Source organism: Monodon monoceros, unplaced genomic scaffold, assembly GCF_005190385.1.
Source record: "Monodon monoceros isolate NGI ecotype Baffin Bay Population unplaced genomic scaffold, NGI_Narwhal_1 Super_Scaffold_3, whole genome shotgun sequence".
Classification (NCBI taxonomy): Eukaryota; Metazoa; Chordata; class Mammalia; order Artiodactyla; family Monodontidae; genus Monodon; species Monodon monoceros.
Genome location: NW_021703780.1, coordinates 69,283,334 through 69,302,697, shown reverse-complemented (window position 1 = coordinate 69,302,697; position 19,364 = coordinate 69,283,334). Strand labels below are relative to the sequence as shown.

General features: G+C 43.3%; 1 protein-coding gene across 2 annotated transcripts in view; it reads left to right on the top strand.

Moving 5' to 3' along the window:
- Positions 1-12,830, top strand: part of ERC2 (ELKS/RAB6-interacting/CAST family member 2) — a 961,347-nt gene extending 948,517 nt beyond the window's left edge. Inside the window, exon 19 of one of the 2 annotated variants that reach the window (XR_003796722.1) lies at positions 9,888-12,829. The gene's annotated coding sequence lies outside the window, so the exon portion shown is untranslated. Of the gene's footprint in view, positions 1-9,887 lie in introns of both variants that reach the window. The other variant, XM_029242971.1, reaches the window with a different exon arrangement.
- Positions 12,831-19,364: the final 6,534 nt, after the last annotated feature.

Here is a 19,364-nt window from a genome sequence, read left to right as displayed (position 1 = left end):
AGAAATGAAACAAAACCACGTTGAACTTGCTGCATTAGCTGTTGCCACTTTGGAATGCCGATGGGCTTGGTGACCATAACCAACCCAGGCCAGAGTGTGTCACCAGCCAAAAGGACCGACCTCTTCTGCTGTTTGTGCTTTGCCCAACTTGTCACAAGTTTAATTCTTTGCAGCTTCCTTTTCCTGCTGTCTTGGCCTCTCTCTCTCCCTGACAGTGTCTTAAAGAGCATAGCAGCCCGCCCAGCCTCATCCAGCAAGGCCATGGGGGCCCTGGTAAGAGGTCAGCAGATTCAGGCACCTTTCTCTCAGGTCTGATGACAGATTAGGGCTCCAGAAGGGGCGCTTGATTGTCCTTCCCCCTCTACCTTCAGCCTTCGTTAGCTGGTGACTTCTAAAATTCCTTCTGGAACTTGCCCAAGCTGAAGGAGATGCAAAGAGCCTCTTCGTTCGCCACTCCTCTGGAGAAGTGGAGTCTTCCTGCCCCTCTTCCCGTATGAAAGCTTGCTGTGTAGTGTTTGCACCTTGATCATGGTTACTTTGCAACACACCCAGGCCTTCAGCCCTTCCTGAGAAACGAGGTCAATTGTCTCTGTTTCCGGGCAGCTGAATGGAGCACTGGATTGCAGAACCTTGGTGGTGAAGAGGTTAAATTGCTCATCGGCTGGATCTGTGTTTTCCTGCCCACACTTGCTCCTGGCCTCAGGCGGTGCCTGCTGTTTGGGGAGGGGGAAAGGGAGGTCTCGCCTGGACCCAGGTGGCCGACAGGCCAACCTTGTTATTAAGAAACAGGGATCGCAAAACCTTGATCTTCAAAAGAGACCCCTAATTAGTCGCCAGCCCCAAGAGTAAATGGCATTCCACCTCAGTGAGGCAAGGCGGGAAGGGCGCCTTCAAATCCTGGGGACTAATTGCCATTATTGGCTCTATGAAGATCCTGTTGTAAACACTTGTCATCCGAGCCACTTCTGGTCGGCAAACTTGAGATATCAAATGGTTCCGTCATGTTTCAAATCCTCCAGGATGCCTCGTCTGCCCCTTTCTCGAGGAGGGCCATCTCATGCCTGCAACTCCCTCGTGCTCCGATGAGCTTTCTCAAGATCATCCTAAAGCTGAATCCTTGTCCGTAAGGGATTTGAAAACATGCTTTACTTTATTCTCATTAGAATTTGAATGCAATCTCAAAAGTAAACTTTAATTGCAAGCAGAAGAGATTTATCATGAGTCTAATGGGGCATAAGCTTCTGGCCCCTCAAGTACACAGACCTCTTCCCAGGCCCTGAGAGAGGCCTTAACAGTGTGTTCTCGTGGCCATATAGTTTTGTCCAGTTTGAAACCGTCATCTGTCTGCCAATCGTTTTCTAAAAGAGGGCCCACCGAATGGCATAAAACCACGGTGTGCTCTGTAATACTCGGTGTGTTTCTTACCTTTTATATCACGCATTCTGGTTGCTCCTGGGAGATAAGTATTTTCTCCCTGTTCTTAGATGTTTGGCTTCTTGGCCCTGTTTGGCCTTTGTGACGGGAAGGGCAAACTTCTTTAGGTCACACACGGGATACCAGGTTTTGTCTAAGTTTACTCTTGAATTAGGGGAATATTTCAAGACTCTGAGTCTGTCCCCTTCAAGGGCGGCCTGGATAACGCCAAACTCAGTTGGCGAAAGAGGCCAACCTAGAGAGAGGTTTGGGGGCCATGGGGGTTTGGGATTGTGGCTCCCTGTACTACGGGGATTCTATCCTCCAGATGCTCTCATGGCAGTAAGTATGTGAGAGTGAGAGAAAGGGGGAGGAAGAGAGCAGTGAATACTTTCTGAATATTCTTGTGAAACATGAGTTTCCTATTCACCTTCAGGATTGGCTGTTAGCAAACATCTAGGGGCCCTGAGATGGCATATTCCATACATACATCCACAGCAGGGTAACGTGGCAGGATCAAATGTCATATAATGTCAAATAGACCCTTTCCTCAAAAGCTGAGCTTCAGAACCGTTTCTTGAAGGACATAAGGAGTCATCACTACCCAGCAATAATTCCTTTGTGTGAACAGTGCAGGGTGGGACAGGAAGGTGGAAGTTCCATACACCAGGCTTAGAATATTTGCTCACAGGATTCCATTGTCTCCATGATGAAAGCCAATGGTTTTCCCTCTACAGGTAACCTAATAGCCTCAGACAGCTGTGAGGACACAGAGGTACTGACCCTCCCTGAGTGGGGTTCCCACGATGACACGGGCATTTTCCCCCCTCTCCGGGTGGGCGGGGGGAGGCGGGCATTCTGTTTGTTGAATCAGCCTTCATCTCCAGTGTCACAGCCAGTTCCCGGAAAAGATTCCCAAAGCATGATTTGAACCTATATGTTTCACTGATTTGAGATGCTAGAAATTGTATGCCAAACTTCTGGTTATTTTAACCCGTTCGGAAAAGAAAGACTAACATGGGTTTTGACAACAAACAAAACCAGTTTTTGTTCTATCACTTACGTTTAAAAGGTTCCAATTTCAAACTAAACACAACGTGTGGTTATTGTGTCAGCGATTTATACAGCCACCAGGGCGCCACAGCTACACGCTGCATACATCATTGTATTTTTAAAATGTATTTAATGAACTTTTTTTCTTTTCTAGTAACTACTTCATTGCCTTAAATGAATGCATTCCAATAGAATTTGTAACAAATGACCACTTTGTGTTTGCATTAATGCCAAACACGTTTAACAAATTTTTAACAAGGAACCCTGGCAAAACGCCAAACTCCTAGAGGGACACTGAAGGAATGCTATAAATTTAAACTAGATTTTACCTTTTCACTTAGCTCAGCAAGTGTCTTAGGTGTCTTGCTATCTCAGGATTGCGGCATTTCTATTTTATGTCAGATAACTTGTACATTTTCATTATTTTTATAACTTAGCTTGTACCTATTTCCACAGGACTTTTAAATCTTTGCTGCGGTGTCTGCAATAATATGATGGGAGCTTAGAAATAGATCTTTATTTTTGCAAAATTGCTCGTATCTTTTATGGGTTGGTAGATGCATGTATGCATATACATATCTTATAAAAATATCTTATAATATGTAATTATCTTACGTATTTTACAGTGCTTATACAATCATCCAGTTAAATACGGAAACAATTGATTAGACCAGTGGTTCTCAAATGGGGGCAATTTTGCTCCCCGCTCCCCGCCGCAAGGGGAACTTGGCAATATCTGGAGACATTTTTTATTGTCATTATTGGGAGAGGGAGCGATGCTACTGGCATCTAATGGACAGCGGTCAGGGATGCTGCTAAACATCCTATAATGCACAGGACAGTCCTCACAACAAAGAATTATCCAGCCTCAAATGTCCATGGTACCAAGATCAAGAAATTGTGGAGTAGAGTGGCAAAGGCCTTTAGCTTGTAGGCAATCTCTCGGGTTAAAGAAGGTACCATTTTAAGGGAAAAATGGCAACTAAAAGCACATTTCTACTCAACCAGTATTTTAAAAATTACATAGCATACCTAACACTGATGCTGAGTGGCAGATTTCTGACCTTTACTTCTGCTGCCATCTGCCCGTGGAGAAGAAACGAGAAAAGAGTGCCCATGGTAGCTGAGCCTAAAGTGTCGTCTGAGGCAGTGCTGGGGATAGCTGGTGGCCCGAGTGTGGCCCATGCTCAAGCCAGCCGACAGACCAGGAGCTGCTCTGGAGAAGGCCACCCAGGGCAGCGGGAATGGTCTCCAAGGCAGGGAGGGCTAGGGGCAGGCAGGGCGTTGCATGTCCACGAGAAGATAGCTTTAGGTGTTTCATGGGGAAGCACTTTCATTTTAATAGCTATGCAATTATTGGAAGGTATATTAGATAAATACTCCAGTATGGTATTAAAATACATCTTTCTTTAAAAGGAAATTGGTTTTTAGAAAAGATTTTTAAAGAAAAATATCGATCCACTGTGGCAGGTGTTAATAGAAAGGTTACAAAAACTGGGACAGTAGAGCACAAAGGACCGAGGTTTAGGAAGCCCTGGCCTTATGGTAAAGAGAATGTGCTCTGGAGTCGAGAAGATGTGGTTTCAAATCAAGCCCCAGGAAGATGGGAATTTGACCAAAAGCATTCCTTTCCCTTAAGCTTCAGTTTCCTCACCTGCTAAGGGGCTGTCAACCAGGTCAGTATCATAGGGCTGTCAAACTTGTTGGAGATAATTCACTCAAAAGCCCAGAGCGCCCAGCGTGGCAGACAGCATGCACAAAATGTTAGCTGCGAGTAATTCTGGCCACAGTGATAATGGCAAAAGTAAATTCTCAGGAGGCACAGCAGTACATGTTGCCGTTTTGCTGTACACATCTGAATCCATCAAAATCCCTTCATTTAAAACCTTGCGGCTGAGTTGCACCCCAGGGCACAGAAAGCAAAGGTAAAGATGAAATCCGGAGACCCTCAGGGCCCCTCCCACCCAGCAGACTCTACAGCAGTTTGAATTCTGAGCTGAGGCCTTGCTGGGTCCACCCGCAGCCCCAGCCTCAGCCCTTTGGGCTCTGAAGTGTTACATTTTATTGCCCTGTGGAGCTGTAGGAGGCCACTCGCAAGGTAACATGTTGCTCTCCAGTCATATTTTTGAATTATGGCTTCAAGGTGGCTGCTCCTATCAAGAAAATTAAATGATTTAACATAATTTGTTGTCACTTTGATCACAACAATAATAAATAAATCTTCATGAGGAAAACGAGAAACCTATTCCACGCCGTTTTAAAAGATGTTAAGTAATAACACAGATGTAGTTATAGATTTTTTTTTTTTTTTTTGAGCAGAAATGACTCTACTGGGTTTTCCTGCAAGCAGAGTCACTTAGTGGAGCTGTTCCACAGGATGCCCACTGCCCCCAGAACAAACAACTCTTCTCTTCAGACTGTTGTTAATTAGCCTATCAGGGGCTTGCTTTGACGTGGGCACCATGTGCAATGTCAGGGGCATCCGAAGCTGCTGTGAATGGTTGTCTGTTTTTGTACCTGGGGGCACACTGCACACATTTGGAAAGCACATGGAGCGTAATGGACATTAACCCAGATGTCAAAAATAGCCTGTGTTTTACTACTGTTATTAAACAGTTTCCCCTTTAACCCCTCCGTATTTACCAAAGACCCCTTTCTCCCAGCCTGTTTCTGCAAATCACTACTGAAAGGGCAGGAGAAGAAAGCCATAATCCGGCAGGTGTCTTTATTCCAAAGAAAAACAGTCTGAAGGAATATTTGTGAGACACCACACGTTTATAGCCTGCTCTCCTGGGGGCGCTTGTCCTGGGGCAGAATCTGACTGCTGCACTCAGCTCGCCTGCACGCCCCACCCCCCCGACCCCTGCACACCAACTGCAGGATTCCCTTTGAAAAAACCAAGCCAAGAGCATTGATCGCATCCAGTACTGATTTTTTCACAATGGAAATAGCTTTCAATTCTGCTGTGATACTAGTTATACATTCTCTGGTTTAAAAAAATCCAAAAAGTGCAACCAAAAAAAAAAAAAAATTTGAAAGAAGAAAATTTTAAAACACCACCCAGAGATAATTATTAACAATATTCTGGCATATGCATTTGCAAGTGTTTACGTTGATACAAAAATGAGATTGAACTATACATATGGAATTGCCATCTGCATTTTTCACTGAAAAATTATGGACATCTTTCTATATTAAAAAATAGATAAAAATTGTCGTGTAGTCAATAAATCTTAAGCATGCCTGTCACAGATCCCTGTTAATTTCCTTCCAGGCACAAAGTTTTAAACTCCTCCTTCTCTTATTTATTTATTTATCTATTTGTTGTCTGTCTCACTCTTGAAAATACTGGCTCCATGGGGGCATAGAATTTGTCTGTCATTTTTACTATTGTATTCTTGGCACCAAGCACACTGCCTGGCACAGAAAGGAGCCATATTAGTTTTCTATACTGCATAACAAATTACCACAAGCTTAGTGGCTTAAAACAGCATCCAGTTATTATCTCACACTTCTGTGGTGCAGAAGACCATTCAGGCTCCACTGGGTTCTCTTCTTTGTCTTATAAGGCCAAAGTCAAGGTGTGGGCCAGGCTGGATTTAACCTGGAGGCTCTGGGGAAGCACCCACCTCTGAGCTCATTCAGGTTGTGGCAGAATTTAGTTCCTTGTGGTTGTAGGACAGAGGTCCCCATTTCCTCGTTGGCTGTTAGCTGTGGGCTACTCTTGGATCCCTCAGGATACTCTCAGGTCCTTGCCCTGTGGCTCCCTCCATCTCAGCAAATCCCTCTTGTATTTCAGATTTCTCTGACTTTCTCTTCTGCTACCAGCAAGAGAAAAGTCTTCTGCTATGAAGGGGCTCCCATGATTGAATTAGGTCCACTCACTCTCTCTTTTGATTAATTTAAAGCCAACTGATTAGTAACTTAATTATATCTCTGAGGTAACATAATCGTGTTGTGAGATGTTCACAGTCCCAGTGTCAGCGATTACAGCAGGAAATCTTTGGGGTGGGGAGGACTTTAGGATTCTGCCTACTCTAGGTGCTCTCTAGTATCTATGGAAAGGGTGAGTGAATCAGCTTATTCCGTGAAGTGTGCACGGCACAGGGAATGCTAGTGAGCAAGTCCAGCATGACCCCTGCCCTCATAGAGCTTGTAGCCTAGACCAATGTTGTTCATTAGAAAGATATTGCAAACCACATCTGTAGTTTTGAGTTTTCTAGTAGCCACATTGAAAAGCGTTATAAGAAACAGGGGAAATTAATTCTAATAATATATTTCATTTTATCCAGTGTATCCAAAATATCATTTTTAACATGAAGTCAATAGAAAAAAACTAAATTCACACTAAATCTTTCAAATCCGGTGCACATTTTACACTTATAGCACATCTCAAGTTGGACTAGCCACATTTCAAGTGCTGAGTAGACACATTTGTTCAGCGGCTACCATATTGGACAGTAAAAGTCTAGACAAGTCACGAAAGGGGACAGTGCCGTATGTGTGAGACTTCTCGTGCCACATCCCACACTTAGGAAGGTCAGGAAAGACCTCCAGGAAAGAAGAGACATCTAAACTGAGACCGAAGAATAAGTAGGAATCGGTCAGGTCAAGCGTTAGTGTGAATGCATGTCAGACAGAAAGACAAGTCTGTGCAATGAGAAGGAAGGGAAGCTTTAGGACTGCGGAAGCAAGTACAGCGTAGGGGGAACATGAAGCGTGGAGCTGGAGAGAGAGAGAGAGAGAGAGAGAGAGAGAGAGAGAGAGAGAGAGAGGCAGGCCAGCATGGCCTGGAGTCCGTCCTCCACCCTGACGGCGATGGGATTGTAAATGAAGGCTGTATACAGGGAGTGCAAGATGAAGTAGATGTTGTTGTTGAAATAGCACTGTTGGCTGTACCGGTGACAATGTAGAGTGGGTGCTGGAAGAGAGGACGCGTGGGGACAGGTTGGGACTGCTGTGACCATCCAGGGCAGGGAGGACCGGCCAGAGATTATCTCACAGTGGGTGGCTGCCCAGATTGCTTCCTTGCTGGAAGCCAGGGTTGCTTTTTAAAAATTTTTTTTAAAGTGTGTGCTTATTTGCCCCTCGACAAGGGATCATTTACATTTGCAACTGCTGGCAGTGTCATCTGAGTTTTTTCCCCTCAAATCCATTAGGCCTCCTGGCGAATGGGCTGTCCAGCGGAAGGAACGGCGACACTTTTTGAGAGCTCTCTTTTCCACAGCGCAAACCTTACCCCAAAGCAGTGTGTTGCTGTCGTGAGGCACTGTAGTCTGCCTTGTGGCCTGTTACCCAGCTGGAAGTCTTTCTTTCAACTGAATAAATGATTGTTCTTTGCTACTTTATCTTGGAAAAACATCAAGGACGTTGGACATTGGCTGTAATTATTTTTCACTCATTTCCCCATCTGTAAAATACGACCGGTGCATTTTAGTACTACTTTGGGTTTCTCTTTACCTTTTAATCATGTGGCCTTTTAATATATTGGTCAGCCCCTTAAAAGGATGATTAAGAAATGCTTAATGCACAGAAGAATTAGAGCTATGCACAGCTCATGAAGCAGAAAGCGTGCTCTGACTTACAATTTTCATACAGAGTTTGCAGAGATTTTGTGTGCCAGAATGAGTAATATGATCTGCTCTAGGAACTCCCTAGCTTTCTGGCTCTGCAAAAGTCATTTTTTTTGCCCCGATTCAAGTTTCTTCACCAGAAGGGTTACACCAAACTCCTCAGAGTATGAATTAGCACAGTTCATCTGAGCCACCTATTTCATTTGCACTGCTTAGTGAGGGCTCGAAATAACTCGCCCACCTGTGCAGACAGTGGGATCTTTGGTTGGCTCCTTAGTCAGGGGGACTTGAGAAATGCTGTGTATCGACCACCAGATCAGAGAGCTGAGACTATATATAAAAAGTGGCTCACGTGTGTGAGTGTGTGTGTTTGATCTTTCCCCTCCCCGCCATATTCCCCAGGTAGCTGCACTATTGCCGTGTGCCCGGAAACTCCCGAAGTATCCAGAGACCATACGTGAATGATAATGATGCAGGTGCACAAAGTCCAGCATCAGTAGGGAAGAAAGTCATCATTTGCAGGCTCGTTGTGGGCTGGTCCTCTCTTCTCACCCATTTTACTGTTTCTTCCCAGGCTGCAGTTGTATTCCACACCCAGGGACCCTTATGGGGACAGTGAGAAAACTCGGGGTGCTTCTGGATACATCTTCCCCAGGGCGTGAAGTATGCAAATGGATGACTGTTGTATTTATGTTTAGGGCTGAACATATACACACACGTCATGGGATGTGGGGATGGCAGCCAACTTTGTTTCATTCTGCTCTGCTTAAGGAGATAGCAATATTCTTTTTTAAGTTATGCTTTTATTGTGGTAAAATATACATTAAAATTCTACCATTTTAACCAATTTAAGTGTACAGTTCAGTGGCGTTAAATACATACACGGCATTGTACAAGCAACACTGCTATCCATTTCCAGAACTTATTCATTACTGCAAACAGAAACTCTGTACCCATTAAAAGATAGCTCTTCATTCCCCCCTTCCCTTTGAGCCCCTGTAACCTCTAATTTGTTTTCTGCATCTTTGAATTTGTCTATTGTAGATGTTTCATGTAAGTGGAATCGTACAGTATTTGTCCTTTGGTGACTGGTTTATTTCACTTAGCGTCACGTCCTCAAGGTTCATCCATGTTGTAGCATGAATCAGAACTTTATTTATTTTTAGGGCTGAATAATATTCTGTTGTGTGTATATACCACCTTTTGTTTCTCCATTCATCTGTTGCTGAATACTTGGGATTTGTTTCTACCTTTTGGTTATTGTCAGTAATGCTGCTTTGAGCAATTGTGTACAAGTAGTCTTTTTGAGTCCCTGTTTTCCATTCGTCCAGGTATATACCTAGGAGTGAAATTTCCAGCATTCTTTTAAGTCATTGCTCTTAGGTGGTTTGTAAGTGAATGTTAAGTTTTCTGGTGTCTTGACCATCTTCAACTCTCTAATATCTATAAAGTCAAGTTTAAAAATAATTTAAAAACCGTACTCATTGTAGAAAACCCGTGGAGAGAACCAAAATCGTAATCTGATCACATAGAGATAATCACTACAACAGTTCGGGCTTATTTCCTTTCAATTTCCTTTTGCATATCAAGAGTCATCTATACCTGTATGTGAAATATGTTGAAAGAGGCCTCTTCTCAGATGTGTTTGCAGGACATAACATAACTTTCTGTTCACTTCGTCGCTCCATGCTTCCTCCGCATCACTGCCCTCCCCAATCCCAATCAACCCCGATCAAAGAGAGTGGTGGGGGTGGGCAGGGGTGGGAGTTGGGGGAGTGTCTGCCAGGATTATCTCCGATATCACTGCCAGTTCCTCTCCCTGCTAAACTATGTGCTTTCTTGTTGCAGCTATCAGAAGGGCTGACTAAAGGGGAAATGCAGCTCTGCAGCAATATTCTGATAATCTATTGCAGTGCAGCTCACATCACTGTCTATCACCACCCAGGAACGCTCATCAGGACGGAAGAGGAGTTTTCACTTTCATTACTGAGCACAATTCTGTTCAACTTGGTATTTCCTTCATCGTCTCATGTCCTTTCTCATGGATCCAGACATGTTGGAAAGGAGAATGTGGAGGAGGAAAACATGGCAGGTCCTCCATTTTTTTGGTCGGGATTTGGGCATTTAAAATGTGTTCATCTCCTCTGAATGTCATTATTTGATAACATTTTACTCATGTTACTTAAACATCACTGGATACATTTGAACTTCATGGGATTTTAACTGTGGATTCAGCTTCTGTTGGACAGCTAGCTTCGTCTCCCGTTTTTCTGCTGGTTCAGTCTAAGTGGTCATACCTAATGCATTAGATTATCAAAAAGTGTAAATTCTGTGAGTGAGTGGCAGTGTTTGTATACCAAGATGCATGGAGTGTTTGACAAAGAAACCAAAACACCAAAAATGGTGAGCCTTTGCCCTCCTCTATTTCTTTAATCTGCTGTTTGAAGAACCACATTTTGATGGTGGAACCAGTAGTTACCTCTGGGCCAGGTTGGAAATGAAATCAATTTTTTAAACCACTAGTACTTGCCAAGAAATCGCCTTATGAGAACATGGTGTGTGTCTCTGACAATGCATGGCACATCTAAATTGATCACTCATAGTTTTATCTACCCTGTTTTTGTACTGGGGAGTGGCCAGAGCCTGAGACACCTGCATATTTCTATTCCATGTGTTTCATGCATCCCCCGTGGCTGGGATGCGGCTGAGCCTCAGACTCTTACCATTCCTGTACATGCAGGTCTCCACGAAGAAGCTGGGACTCATTCACATTCAAGATCCAAACGCTGTGCAAACAGTGTAAGCTTAGATCTTCTGTAAACGAAGGGTCATTTCTCATTTTTTTAAAATGTCTCCAACATGGATTCCAAAACATTTTCAGCATCAAACATGAAAACATTGATGAATGAGGAATAATCACAAAAGCAGTGTATCTGTATATAGCTCTACACAACATGTTTGTGGTACAGAGTCATTACTTAAAGCACATGCCAGGGAAAGAGACCAAATTTTGAGGTCTTTTACATACAGTGACATGGTACTAAGGAGAATTAAACTCCTGCTTCCTCTGAAGATTCAAAACAACTTAAAGTTGTTATAACTTCATAAAACTCATGACCAAGTCTGGCAAACATGTGCAACTCTTGTACTGATCCATTTTCTTGTCATTGGAAGAAACACTTCCACAGGTATGCAAGTGGGGGATGAAAATCTGCATTATTAAAGGACAAACAGTGAATTTAAGCATGAGTGGCCTTAATAAATATAGTTGTCTTTCTTTGCTGCTGTGGAAAGGATTCTAAGCAGACGTTCCTGAAGTCTTGCATTGAATTTAGTCGTTATTATTACTTTTTAAAATGTCGGTGCAATTAACTCTGGACCTCTCGCGTGAGCCATAGAGATATTTAAAAGTCAGACACCTTATTTATCTATCGGGGAAGACGAAACTGTGTCTGGGCTGCACTGTTCATCCTTGGTGCATTAGGAGTAATATATTCGAGCAGGTTTCTTGCTTCTGGCTTTGTTCTTGTCGTAAGTATTGCAAACTGTGTAAAGCTTTTGTGTTGCATAAGCAATCCAATACATTCATGTTTAAAAAGTTTGTCCTTTAACTATCGAAGGGATCTAGGTCTTGACTGGAGAAACGAGCAGAGTTCTTTGCAGACGTATTTAGCACACTCTGACATAATGTTGCACTGAAAACCCAGGCCTGCAACGTGTCCCCGTGAACGGTTTGGGTGTCCTCAAATAGGTGGCCGCACTGCCTCCTGCAACCAGGTCCTGATCTGAACCCTGCCACTGAATACTTGAAGTAGGAAGTAGGAAATCCACTAGGGAATAGAGGGTCCTAGAAACAGAAAAATCAGCCAACCGTGTATAGTTAGCTATTTCCAAGTATGTGCCAATTTTGTCACACCTATTGTTTGGGGGGCTCATTTTTGCCCCACTTATGTTTAGAGTCGTCCCAATCTTACTTTTACGGGGGCATTATCATTTAGTCCCTTAAAAATTGAATTCTGTCTAACACAGCATCTTTTCATTATATATCATGTAGTATTCTCTGATATTGGGGGTTTAGCAAAAGAAATTCCCTTTTCACATATTAAAAATAGTTTGTGTTTACAACAAACACTGTGTTATTGGGAAGACATTTCCTTTGCACAGACTTTAGCAGGTTTCCCCCTTAATCATAACGAAATTGAAAAAGTCGAGCCTAACATTTAGGAGGAGTTGGTCTTCTTGCTTTGTGCAAAAGCAAGCTTATACTTTATACCCCGTTTGATTTCGATGTACTGTCTCTATTTTGTATTTAATGATTTTTGTGTATCCAGTATGCACGTTAACAGCGTGTCAACTTTCACTTGAAAGTGGGTTTCCATTTACTTTTTAAACAGTGTTTATGACGAGACCTCAAATGTGTTGACATAAGCTCTACTGAGATGTTTTTGTGTCGAGTGGCGTTTGAATGCTGCCAGGGGTCAGTGTATCTAATTCCCAGCGACCCTCGTTTGACAGTGCTTCTTGTAATATTTCTCCAAGTGAGTGGCATGTGGGTTGTGATATTGACCATGTGATTATGGACTTCGATATAAAAAATAAATAAATAAAACTAAGGAACCCTCAGAAACTACCAGTGGGCATGTAGTAGCCAGTCATTGTAACCTCGTGTCTAGTAGAAGTACAACGTACAAGGTATGTACAGTTCATAAATTTGTTATCACGTGTATGAGAAGTACTTTGTGCTGATCGCCTTATTTATATTCATCAAATAAACTTTGTTTCTTTCTGAAGCGAGTTCATTCCATCTTGAATAAATGCTCCAACTGTGGTGGTTTCTAATCTTGTTTGGGTCATGGATCCCCATTTGAAGAAGCTATGGACTTGAAGACAAAAGGAAGAAAAAGGGAAGTTATGGACTCACTTTACTGGAAGAGCCAAGGTGTAAATTTCCCTCTATGCATAGCTGGATCTAAGGGCTCATACTGTATTAAGTAATTAAGTCACGGGTGGCATCTCCCTTCCTCCTTCCCTCCCCCTTTCCCTTCCGTTTTTGTCTTTCTCTCTCTCTCAGTTCCAGCCTTGTTCTCGATCTCTCTTTATCCCTCCCTCTCTTCCTCCTTCCCACCTTTTCTCACTTCCCTTTCTTCCCCTCTCCCCCCCCTTCCTCTCTTCCTCCTTGTTTCTTCTGCACGTTCCACGAGGTTGACATCAGTCCTGCTGCTTCTCTCCACTTGGTGGCAAAGATGACTCCCAACAGCTTTGAGTATTCTTGGATTTTAGAAGAGAGACACCCCTCTCTTCCAGCATCCATAACAGCCCTCTAGAGGGACTCTTACTGGTCCTTTTTGGATCATACATCCAGCCTTACTGGATGTGGGAGATGTAGTTTCCAAAGGAAAAAAAAAATGGGCTCTAGTCTAGAAGAAAGACACTGAAAGCTGAGGAGGCTAAAACAATAGCCCTGCCATCACTTGGATACATGCACAAAATCATCCAGAAAAATACACAGACAGGATTGTCCATGCAAGGGCTCACCAGCCTTTGCAGCTCACCTGTGGATCGCAGTGGAGAATCAGCTCCTGGTTTTGTTAAAAGTTTGAATTACATTTGAGGAAACAAATTATCAATTCTTACCATTATTGCAGTTAAACAGTAATTGATTCATATTGCTAGAAGGTATATGTCATGTAACCTGATATCTTCATTTTACAGATGGGGAAACTGAGGCCCAGTCAGAAGCAACTGATCCAGGCATAGACGGTAAGTTCACTGCAGTCCAAGGCTGTCCCTAGAACTTCCGAAACAGGAATATGTGTCCCTGAAGGCTCTCTGGGGAGGAGAGGATGAGACAGAGTCTCTTCCTCCCAGTTGGCCCTTGATGACACAGGGGAAATATCATTTCATTTCTATACTTTATGGACTCAAAGCCACTGGGTGCGAAATTCTCTCACAGTCAGACACATTTGGGGGCAACCTGCAAAGTCATTTGCCCTTTACATTATGTGCCTTTTTATGGAAAAAGAACTTTTGTTGGACAAGGATTTCTTACCTCATAGAACTTCCTGAAGCAGCCAGCTTGCATTCAAGCCTGGTTATATGAGCCCAGCTGACCAGATGGAGCCTCTGCTCCTATGTGCACAGAACCAGTCCTTCTGGAAGGAGAAGTAGCAGCTCACAAACTGCTGGTCCACCCATACCTTCAGTTCCACTGAAGCATATAGACAAGCCTGACGTTTGACCTTAAAAATCCACCCTGACTGCTTCTTGTGTCTGTGAACTGCTGTTACAAAAGATTGGAGAGACGTTCTAATTCTTGGCATCACTAATTCATAAGAATAATCGCACTAATAATAAGTAAACACAGATAAAAGTAATTGAACATTATGGAGTGTTTGCCAGGAGCCAGACCATGGCACCGGGGGCCCACGGGCACCACGCCTTTATTCCTGACAGCAGTCGCATGAGGTAGGTACTGTCGTGATCCACATTTCACAGCGAGGGGAACGGAGGCCCACAGAGGTGACCAGAAACGGTGCACATTTATCGAGCCCACTTACTTGGTGGAGCGTTGTGCTCAATGCTGTACTTACATGAATTCACCCATCCTGACAGTAGTCCCATGAGGTAGGTACTGTCCTCGTGTATTATGGTATTATTATTATCCTCACTTTACAGACAAGGAGAAAGAGGCCAGAGAGCTTACACACCTCACCCAGCGTCACCCAGATGGTACGCGGTGGAGCCAGGCTTCGCACCCAGTGCTCAGCAAGCCCTCTGCTTCAGGCCCCAGGTCAGGTGGGTGGAGCATATGGGGCTGAAATTCAGATCCTACTGGTACCCACCCAGCAGTGCTTCCATATCGCAAGTTTGGTCTCCACCACGACTATCCAGCTCACAGAGGCTTGAAGGAATTGTTTGCTTCGTCAGCGCCACTGCTGGCCCACGTGATGAGAGAATGGCAGTGGGGCCCAAAGGACGTCCAGCCACGTGTGAAAGGAGAGCTGAGACAACGCTTAGCCTGTTGCATTTTAACCTGCTAGCCACGGGCCTCTCTTGTTTCTTCTAAGCTCTCATTGTCCGGGCATCGGCATCTGATTTTCTAGGCATCTTTGGGTTTGCAAGGTGGAGCATCTGGTGACAGGAGACTGGACAGGTGTCCTCAAGGTGGGAGAGGACCCTGAGCTCCAGGCTAAGGGGTGTAGACCTAATCCTGTTGGCCTTTGGTTCTCAACTCCAGTTACTTGCATACTGCTTGCTAGATTCTTACTATGTCTTAAGACAATATGTAGTCGAGTTAAGTACCTTATAAAATTAAATAGGCTTACTGTCTTATTTAAAGGAATATACTTTAAGAAAAAAAATGCCACCATCATAGATGAGTAAGTGGGATAATTTTCCGTACGTAGCCATCGCCAAATATAAGAACAAAAAATAATGAAAATAAGAACAATAAAAGTAAGTATTGAAAACAAAGCTCTGAGTCTGAAGCTTTCTCTTTCTTTGTTGAAGAGGGAAACTGGCAAAGGTTAGAAATGTGTTTGTGGGGCTGAACAGAGAGTTTTTCTTTGTTACTGAATCAGAATGATTGAAAATGGTCAGTGAAGGAATGTTTAACTCTGTGGCTCGGGGATATTTCAGACTGTGCCTGTGGACCCCCTGTAATCATTTCAAGGGTCCACTTTGATCTCTGAATTTTAGGAAACCCTCCTGCAGCAACAAAAATCCAGAGATAGATTTTAAAATAAACTTTCTTTTTAATAGGCTTTATTTTTAGAACATTCTTAGATTTACAGAAGAACTGAGCAGATAGTACAGAGAGTTCCCATATAACCTTCCTTCCCACACAGATACAGTTTCCTCTGTTACTAAGATCTTACATTCACATGGTATATTGTCACTAATGGAACAAACATGAATACGTTGTTATTAACTATAGCCTATTGTTCATTTAGATTTCTTTAGTTTTAAGGTTTTAATGTCCTTTCTCTGTTCCAGGAGCTCATCCAGAATCCACATTACGTCTGGTTGTCGTGTCCCTGTCGGCTCCACTTGACTGTGAGTTTCTCACACTCTCTTTGTTTTTGATGATCTTGACAGTTATGAGGAGTACGGATCCGGGTATATTGTAGGTTGTCCCTCCGCTAGGATGTGTCTGATCTTTTTCTCATGGTCAGACTGGGAATATGGGTTATGGGCAGAAGACCACAGAGGTAGAGTGCCACTTGCATCACATCATATCAAGGGTGCATACTTCAATACGGTTGTTGGCTGTTTGATGTTGACCTTGATTGATCACCTGGCTGAGGTCGTGTTTGTCAGGTTGCTCCGCTGTGCTTACTTCTTCCTCCCACTTTATGAGAGATTTTTAAAGTGCAGAGATTAATGATCAGACCTCTGTCTCAGAACATTCTGCCAGGAGTGTAGAGGACACCACACTGGCTAGAGAAGTTCCCAAAGTCTTTTGGATCAAAATTGTCTAAATCAACAGTTCATTGATTTGGTCTGTTGTTTGGACCAGTCAGTTTTCTCTTCTATTTGAAAATACCTTTGCCACCTCTAGCCTTGCCTCCCCCTGTTGGGTTACTTCAGCATCTATGGCAGAAGTGATCATTTTGGGCAGAACAGACCCTTTCCCGAGTGCAGGGCAAAGCCAGCATTTCTATGGGTTAAAAACAGATGTTGTCTGTGCCAACACTGTGACTTCACTTAGACGGGACTCAGGAGAGAAACTTTGCATAAATTCAAGACAAAATCTCCGTGTCTGCATAACTGCAACTCACTGGATAAGGACGTTATGGCTGTTTGAATTTGGGAGGTGAAATATGAGTATTTATTTACGTAAGCATAACTGTTAGAATTTTTTTCTTTCGCAAGTATCCCCCTCCCCCAGCAAAGAAGAAAAGAACAAAAACATAACACAAGACAATTTGAGCAAAAACAAATACATACATACACATACATACACATACATATATATGGCTTCATGCAGTGAACAGTTCAGAGGTAGTGGGTTTCAGGAGTGGCTTGTCCCAGGGGCTCAAATGACTTCTCACTGTCCTTTTCTCAGTTTTGCTTTCTTCGTGGTAATCCATTCTTGAACAGTCGCCAGGTTTCAGGTGAGACCCTAGACCCCTAGGGGAGGAGTCATGTGCTGTTCCCCACTAGGGATGGAGCCCACCTCAATCTTGTGGATCGAGAAAGGGGAAAGAATGGACTCTCAAATAAGAAAGGGAAATGGATGCTGAGGAGGGAAGCATCAAAGGCACACAGCAGTATGACAGACTCACAGCAAAACATCATTGGAGACGGGTTTATTTTACCTGTGAATAGAACCTTGACCCAGAAAGGAGCAACAGGATGTATGTTCAGGTGGAAACATTAGATTGGCAATGAAGACATAAATGAAATCTCTGTTTTATAACTAGTTTGCCACACTTGCTCTATGGTAGCATGCAGTCATATAATTGCGTGTACCCTCCGTTTCTGAATCTAACCAATGGGAATAATATGTCTCTTAACTACCTGGCGTGGTATGTGAGAAGATAAAATGAGACAATAAATGAGAAAATGTTTAGAAAAACTATTTTAACAACAGAACTCTCTCCAAAATTCTAACAAAGTCCTAGAGTGACTTGTTTCAATTTTTAGAACCTGTTTCCAGAGAAGGAAGTCTTCCTCGTTAGAGGCTCAGCTATAATGTATTCAGGCAAATATATCAAGCAATAGACTTTAGGGTAAAAGCTGTTAAGAAGGAGTGTTATTGCCATTTGCCACGACGTGGATGAATCTCACATAGCATTAGGTGAAAGCACATGGACACGAGAGAACCAACTGTGCGAGTCCATTTATGTAAACCTCAGAAACAGACCAATTTCCTCTATGGGGTTAGAATTCAGGATAATGGCTCACCTTCAGAGGGTTTGTAACCGGTAAGGGCACAAGAAAAGGTCACTGGGATGCTGGTGATATTCTGATTCTTGGCCTGGAAGTCGGTTACGTGGTTATGTTCAGTTTATGAAAATTCATCAGGTGGCATACGTATAATCTGCGCACGTTTCCGTCTGTGTATCTCATTGAAAAAGTATCCTAAAAAGATGTAATGTCATTAAGCATGACTCCAGTTTCAGATGACGAAGGCTGGAAAACTAGGGCCTGTGGAATGAATTCAGATTTCGGATGCTTCTTGTCTGGCCAGTACCGTGTCTTAGGGTTTTTTCTCCCAGGGCAGTAGTGATAGGCTTGGAGTTTGGGAACCTGGGGAGATGTTAGATGTACTTGCCACTTCTCGATTGTCCTCATTTCTCTCTATAAAGCTACACCTGGCCCACTTCACCCCAGAGTGTTACCAGCCTGACCCCCTGAAGGTATTTGAGTTTGCAGGTTCGGGAAAGGTTAAAATCCTGACTCCATCACAGCCCAAAAAGTGACCCTGGGCTGGTTACTTAGCCTCTCTGTGCCTGTCTTCTAATCCTAAAATTATAATACATTCCCAGAAGGGTTTTTTTTTGTTTTTTTTTAATAAGGATCAAATAGGCACTTAACACAATGCCAGCCACGTGACAGATTCTCAAAAAATGGAAATGATAACTATTATTAGTAGTAATATTGCCATAAATTCTAGAATGTTTAATGAAATAAAATCGATGGTCTCTTGTGGACCTCCAGCCGTTGTCTCACAAGAATCACTGCTGAGCCAGTCCTTGCTCAGATCCCATTTGCCATGTCAGCGTTTTCATCAACCACGTTTAATAACCAGTTACCAGATGTGGATATTGGGGGCCGTAAATTTCCCTGGTGGCTGTTGCCAATGGCAGGTAATTGTGTAATTACCACTTGTATTTCCACAAAACACGTGAACTCAAGTCCACATCAAGCGTTGTAGACAATAAGACACCAGGGTTTTAAAATGCAGGAAAGAGCTGCCCAACCTGTATGATAAGAAACGGGTTCCTGGTTAGAAAACAGAGAAAGGACTGATACCAGTGTGGCAAAACACCACTGGAAGCCTTTGCACTGGCAGGACCATTTCCTTTTTCCTTCCCAAGTGCTGCATACATCTGGAAGAAGAATTAAGGGTTTAGGATTAGCCATGGGTTGGTTAGGAATCAGTACCTTCACCTCTGGCCACAATCCACGGCCTTGGTTTTCAGTGTCCCTTTGGTAATGGAGTTGCCTTTCTCAGTTTAGCATGGTCGCTTGGAAATGATGCCAAGCTGTTCAGCATCCTTCAAGCAAGGCAGCATAATGGGTTCCATGGAAATATCCCAAGACAGCAACATACTAGGACTTTTAGAGATATTGACACCATGACTCCAATCGGAAATG